Source organism: Phoxinus phoxinus (genome assembly GCF_949152265.1).
Source record: "Phoxinus phoxinus genome assembly, chromosome: 19".
NCBI classification, from domain to species: Eukaryota; Metazoa; Chordata; class Actinopteri; order Cypriniformes; family Leuciscidae; genus Phoxinus; species Phoxinus phoxinus.
Genome location: NC_136894.1, coordinates 20,306,977 through 20,314,699, shown reverse-complemented (window position 1 = coordinate 20,314,699; position 7,723 = coordinate 20,306,977).

Genomic DNA, 7,723 nt, shown 5'->3' with positions numbered 1-7,723 from the left:
TTCAGTCATCTTCACTCCATCATCTTCCACTGCATTCCTGGTCTCTGGTCCCCGAGTCATCTCTACTTTCACTGGACTTCCATCTCATCACCATCTTGAGAATGGGTTGTTCCTCAGCGTCCCTGCGCTACCAAGACTGATGTTTCCGGACACTTGAATACCTCTACTCTCACATCATCTGACCTGGTTTCAATAAATATGACTTTTTACTTGCAATTGAATCTTCTGATTATTTCCATAACAGAACGATCTGACCATCATGGATTCAGCAAGTGCACCTGAGTTAAACGACTTCCTGTCCCGAAGCATTGCCAGAATGGATCAACAAGAAGATAACCTGGCCGTCATGGGACGAGCAGTGCAAGCCTTGAAAGCGCAGGTGTCCGAGCTCACCCAACAGCTTCAACATCTAGCGAGCCGCACTGCGCCCAGCCCACCGCCTGTTCCCCCCACTCCTCCAGCGTCCAGCCGCCAACCTGAACCACGCCTACCTACTCCTGAACCGTATTCTGGTGTATTGTAGAGCGTTTTTGATCAAATGCTCTGTTTTTCTCTATCCAGCCACAAACTTTCAGCACAGAAGAATCAAAGGTGGCCTTCGTGCTCACATTGCTCTCAGGGCGGGCGGCTCTGTGGGGTGTGGGAGAATCAACATCTATGCTGTTCCTCGTTCCAGGCACTAAATGAAGCAAGTATTTGCCCGGGCGGACGCAGGACGGGAGGCAGCACGACAACTCGCGGATCTCCGCCAAGGTAATCGCTCAGTGTCTGATTACTCGATTGAGTTCCGTACCCTTGCTGCCGAGTGCCACTGGAACAAGGAAGCGCAGTGGGACATGTTCCTGCATGGGTTGGCTGACAGCATCCAGAAGGAAATATTCACCCTGGACCTTCCTAGGAACCTTGATGGACTCATTGAGCTGGCACTGAGGGTAGATTATCGTCTACATCGCCTAGAGCAACTAGCAAGGACGACTGTGGTCCCCAGGAGTTTCGAAAGCCCTCAGGCCAGTGGCAACGATGCGATCAGCCCCGTCTTCAATCACGAGCCCATGCAGGTGGGTAAAGCTCGGCTTTCCGGGGAGGAGAGAGCGACGGAGATCAAAGGGTCTTTGCCTCTACTGCAGTGGAGCAGGGCACTTCCTGAACACCTGTCCCGTAAAAGACAGAGCCCGGCAATAAACAGGGGGTTACTGTCGGGTGGGATCTCCGTGGGCAAGACCTCATCTTCTACTCTCCTCCCGGTAAGACTCCTTTGGACAACCCGGTCCTACCACTGTCAAGCCCTATTGGGGGCTGAAGGCAATTTCATGGACTTAACCTTGGCTCATAAGCTCAAGATACTCATCACTCCTCTCAAAGACAAGATTTCTGTCAGCGCACTTCTCAAAGACAAGATTTCTGTCAGCGCACTCTGACACTCATCACATCAGGCAACCACACCGAGCAGCTTTCATTTCTCCTTCTGGACCCTGGTTCCCATAGTCCTCGGTCATCCCTGGCTGGTACAACACAGTCTGAGGGTTGACTGCGGACACAATTAGGTTTCGTCTTGGAGGACTCAATGTTATGTGTCTTGTTAGGCCGGGAGCCAGGTCCACTCCTCAGGATGTTTTTTGCTACCTTTTTTTCACTATTATTTCCTATTATCTTATACCTTGGGCCATCACAAGTTGATAATGACCACCCCTAACTCGGCCCCGTTTGGTCTCAGGGGCCCAAAAACTCCCTTTTTGGGAAAAGCTTTTGACGGAATTATGTAATTGTGAATATTAAGGTACTGCAGCTACATAAATGGTCATATAACCCTAAAATTTTGCATGGTGTATCCTGACACATAGGGGAAACTAGCAGAAAAAGATTCTGGGGATTTCTGCCTTTTTGCTGTCAAATATCACCATCAACATACCCCAAAAGACCAAAAAATGTCTGTCCGCCTGACAAATTGTCATCAAAAGTGATCATTTTCAAGCATTTTATTATACATATCACTGCCTCAAATGTACATGAAAAACTTCCCAAGTTTATAAGCTTTAATTTAAGACCAAGATGACATTTCTGCCTAGTGGATTACAGCTGGTATAACCAAAGTTCTCCCCTGTACCCCAAATCGGAGGAACAGAACTTTCAAGCATTACCATTCCAGATATGGGATTAACCCCTTATATTGGCATCAGCCATTACATATTTAAAACAGTAATATTCTATACTAAACCTAAACTAATCTTGACAAACTATATATCATTTGAAAACTTACAATCTCTAGTTTACATATTTGGTGACTGATTTTCAAAATAAATTACAGTGGAGCCGTAATTTATCAATTTGCAACAATAATATTTTCATACTCCTAAGGCGTGTTCAGACCTTTATTTTGAAATAGTGATGAACATGAAAAATCATGAAAGAATGGTAGAAACCTCAGTTTGTTTTCATGCCAAGAGTTCAAAAGATAGCATCCAATTAATTATTTTAGAAAAAAAGGTCTGAAAATGTTTTAAATATAAAGAAAAAAATAATAGATTCGCCATTTGTGATGTGGCAGCGAGCTATAATGCACATACGTGTTCTTTTTGTTTCTTAGAGGTTGAATTAATTTCAAAATCTGCCAAACTTCCAATACTACTTCTGAATGGGATGTCTACTTCATAAATTGTATGAAAATTGTACAAATAATGGTTCAGATCACTCAAACAACATATGGAAATGGAGGCGCCCTTATATGGGCAGTAATGTCAACTAGTTAAAAAGTTTTGGACTGCGCCCAAACTAAATCTCACTGAAAGCTAATTTTTTGAGATATCAACCTAAAATTTGAAACACAACTTGTTCAGATTTCTGGCTTTGATTTATTTGCATTTTTAGAGTCCACCAGGTTTTGAAAATATATATTTTATATAAAATATGAATAGGCCTAATAAAAAAAATCGTATAATTGAGAAAATCACCTTTACAGTTGTGCATTTATGTTCGCGATTGTGCTTCACTCACACAAATAAATGTTTTATACATTTAAGGTAGGAAATTTACTAAATATCTTCATGGAACATGATATTTACTTAATATCCGAATGATTTTTGGCATAAAAAAAAAAATCGATAATTTTGAACCATACAATGTATTGTTGGCTTTTGCCACAAAATATACCCGTGCGACTTGTGACTGGTTTTGTGATCCAGGATCACATTTATTAAAGTCCACAAAGTCCTCGCAACACAAGGAATAAAGATGACTATTGTACATTCTGTTATCAAAAAGCTAACCTTCAATAGAGTAAACGTTAGTAACCTTCTGTACAGGTAAACATTCTTTACAGCCAAATGGTGAAACTAAAATACAGCTCAAACATAAAATAGAAAACATTTCTTTGGTTCTTAGACCTTTTTGCTGCTTATCCATGATGTCGCCCTCAGACCATAGTGGTTCTAGCTTGCCTGTCTGTGTGTTTATGTGAAATCCATGGTTGGCTTTTTGATAATAGACTGCATACCAAAGCCATCTTTATTCCTTGTTTTGTGAGGACTTTGTGGACTTTAATAAATCTCACATTTGGCCCCTCCTTGAACTACCACCTTACCGTGGTGGAGGGGTTTGAGTACCCGAATGATCCTAGGAGCTATGTTGTCCGGGGCTATATGCCCCTGGTAGGGTCTGCCAAGGCAAACAGATGACGGGACAGACTAAGAGCAGTTCAAAAACCCTTTATGCTAGAATAAAAAACGCCCTGAATGGAGCAGCCGGGGCCCTACCCTGGAGCCAGGCCCGGGGCTCATATACCTCCCCCCATGGGGCCCAACGGGGTTCAGCCCGAAGGAGCGACGTGGGGCTGCCCTCCCGTGGGCTCACCACCACCGGTGCAAAGTGGATCAGGCGGCAGTCGAAGGCGGGGGCCTCGACAACCCGATCCCTGGACACGGAAACTAGCTTTAGGGACGTGGAACGTCACCTCGCTGAAGGAGCCTGAGATTGTGCGTGAGGTTGAGAGGTTCCAACTAGAGATAGTCGGGATCACCTCCACGCACGGCTTGGGCTCTGGAACCACGCCCCTTGAGAGAGCATGGACTCTTTACCACTCTGGAGTTGCCCATGGTGAGAGGCGGCGGGCTGGTGTGGGTTTGCTTATAGCCCCCTAGCTCAGCCGCCATGTGTTGGAGTTCACCCTGCTAAATGAGAGGGTATAGTTCTCTCACTTTCGTTTGTGCCTACGAGCCGAACGGCAGTGCAGAGTACCCGACCTTCTTGGGGTCTCTGGGAGGGGTGCTGGAAAGTGCTCCAACTGGGGACTTCGTCGTTCTACTGGGGGACTTCAACGCCCACGTGGGCAGCGACAGTGACACCTGGAGGGGGGTGATTGGGAGGAAAGGCTCCCCTGATCTGAACCCAAGCAGTGTTCTGTTATTGGACTTCTGTGCTAGTTACAGCTTGTCCATAACGAACACCATGTTCATCGGTGCACGTGGCACCAGGACACCCTAGGCCGGAGGTCGATGATCGACTTTGTGGTCGTTTCATCTGGCCTCCGGCCGTATGTCTTGGGTGAAGAGAGGGGTGGAGCTGTCAACTGATCACCCCCTGTTGGTGAGTTGGATCTGATGGCAGGGGAGGAAGCTGGTTAGACTCGGCAGACCCAAACGTACTGTGTGGGTCTGTTGGGAACGAGTCCCCTGTCAGAGAGATCTTCAACTTCCACCTCTGCCGGAATTTCGACCGGATCCCGAGGGTGTCTGGAGTCCGAGTGGACCATGTTCTCCACCTCCACTGTCGAAGTGGCCGATCGGAGCTGTGGCCGTAAGGTCTGCGGTGCCTGTCGAGGCGGCAATCCCCGAACCCAGTGGTGGACACCGGAAGTAAGGGATGCCATCAAGCTGAAGGAGTCCTATTGGGCCTGGCTGGCTTGTGGGACACTTGAGGCAGCTGAATGGTACTGGCAGGCCAAGCGGACTGCAGTCCGGGTGGTTGTGAAGGCAAAAAATCAAGTTTCTGGATGTTGTGGGGCTGTCTTGGCTGACACGCCTCTGCAATATCATGTGGCGGTCAGGGACAGTAACTTTGGGCTGAGAGACCGGGGTGGTGGTCCTTCTTTTTAAGAAGTGGGGCCGGAAGTTTTGTTCCAACTACAGGGGGATCACACTCCTCAGCCTCCCCGGGAAAGTCTATGCCAGGGTACTGGAGAGGAGAATTCGGCCGATAGTAGAACCTCGAATTCACGAACAGTGAATTCAGTGCGGAACAGTGCGGTTTTCGTCCCGGTCGTGGAACTTCAATGAACATGTGCTTTGTGGATTTGGAGAAGGCATTCGACTGTGTCCATCACCGTGTCCTGTGAATGGTGCTCTGGGAGTATGGGGTCCGGGGCCCTTTGCTAAGGGCTGTCCGGTCCCTGTACGACTGGAGCAGGAGCTTGGTTTGCATTGCCGGCAGTAAGTCAGACTTGTTCCCGATGCATGTTTGACTTTGCAACCAGTTCTGTTCATAACTTTTATGGACAGAATTTCTAGGCGCAGCCAGGGGCTGGAGGGGGGCCGGAGGGGGTCCGTTTTGGGGACCACACGATTTCGTCTCTGCTTTTTGTGGATGAATTTGTCATGCTGGCCCCATCAGACCAGGACCTTCAGCATGCACTAGGACGGTTTTCAGCCAAGTGTGAAGCTGCTGGGATGAGAATCAGCACCTCCAAATCCGGCCGCCTTGGTTCTCAGTCGGAAAAGGGTGGCTTGCACACTTCAGGTTGGTGGAGAGTTCCTGCCTCAAGTGGGGGAGTTCAAGTATCTTGGGGTCTTGTTCACGAGTGAGGGAAGGATGGAACGGGAGATTGACAGACGGATCAGTGCAGCTTCTGCAGTAATGCGGTCGATGTACCGGTCTGTCGTGGTGAAGAAGGAGCTGAGCTGCAAGGTAAAGCTCTCGATTTACCGGTCAATCTACGTTCCTACCCTCACCTATGGTCTTGAGCTGTGGGTCCTGACCGAAAGGAGAAGATCCCGGATACAGGCGGTCGAAATGAGCTTTCTCCAGAGTGGCGATCCCTTAGAGATAGGGTGAGGAGCTCGGTCACTCAGGAGGAGCTCAAAGTAGAGCTGCTGCTCCTCCACATCGAGAGGGGCCAGCTGAGGTGGCTCGGGCATCTGTTCCGGATGCCTCTTGGACGCCTTCCCGGGAAGGTGTTCTGGCGCGTCCAACCGGGAGTAGACCCCGGGGAAGACCTAGGACACGCTGGAGAGACTATGTCTATGTGTGTCCCCCCGGTAGAGCTGGAGGAAGTGTCTGGGGAGAGGGAAGTCTGGAAGTCTGGGCATCTCTGCTTAGACTGCTGCTCCCGCGACCCGGCCCCGGGTAAGCGGAAGATGGATGGATGGACATTTGGTTAATTGATTTTGTGTGATTGTACCCTATGTTGCACCCTGACCTTATTCCACCTAGGGGCATAACATTACTGAATAAACATTGTGCAATTCACTTCATATAGTATAGCAGTATGTAAGTCAAGTCTCAACTCTTTTTAGAAGTATTGTTCATATGCAAAAAATATGCTTAACTCCTTAAGCGGCACCCCCCTTTTTTTAATAGACATGAAAATGCACATTCCAAACTTAAATGGTTGTAATTCAAGAATGCTTTACATCTAAATATAGATGTAAGATTGGTTTTGTTTTAAAGAAGACATTTGGCAGATTTTTGTAGAAGTGAAATAAATTAAGAAATTTAAACAGAAAAAAAGTTATAGAAGTTTGAGTTTATGAAAATGTACACAGTTAAAAATTGTGTTATTCATATTTTATATGAAATATATATTTTCAAAACCTGGTGGATTTAAAAAAAAAATCAAAGCCAAAAATCTGAACAAGTTGTGTTTCAAATTTTAGGTTGACATCTCAAAAAATAAGCTTTCAGTGAGATTTTGTTTGGGCGCAGTACCAAACTTTTTCACTAGTTGACCATACTGCCCATATAAGGGCGCCTCTATTTCCATTTGTTGTTTGAGTGATCTGAACCATTATTTTTACAATTTTCATACAATTTATGAAGTAGACATTCCATTCAGAAGTAGTATTGGAAGTTTGGCAGATTTTGAAATTAATTCAACCTCTAAGAAACACAAAAAGAACACGTATGTGCATTATAGCTCGCTACCACATCACAAATGGCGAATCTATTATTATTTTCTTTATATTTAAAACATTTTCAGACCTTTTTTTTCTAAAATAATTAATTGGATGCTATCTTTTGAACTCTTGGCATGAAAACAAACTGAGGTTTCTACCATTCTTTCATGATTTTTCATGTTCATCACTATTTCAAAATAAAGGTCTGAACAGCCTTAGGAGTATGAAAATATTATTGTTGCAAATTGATAAATTACGGCTCCACTGTAATTTATTTTGAAAATCAGTCACCAAATATGTAAACTAGAGATTGTAAGTTTTCAAATGATATATAGTTTGTCAAGATTAGTTTAGGTTTAGTATAGAATATTACTGTTTTAAATATGTAATGGCTGATGCCAATATAAGGGGTTAATCCCATATCTGGAATGGTAATGCTTGAAAGTTCTGTTCCTCCGATTTGGGGTACAGGGGAGAACTTTGGTTATACCAGCTGTAATCCACTAGGCAGAAAGGTCATCTTGGTCTTAAATTGAAGCTTATAAACTTGGGAAGTAGTTTTTCATGTACATTTGAGGCAGTGATATGTATAATAAAATGCTTGAAAATGATCACTTTTG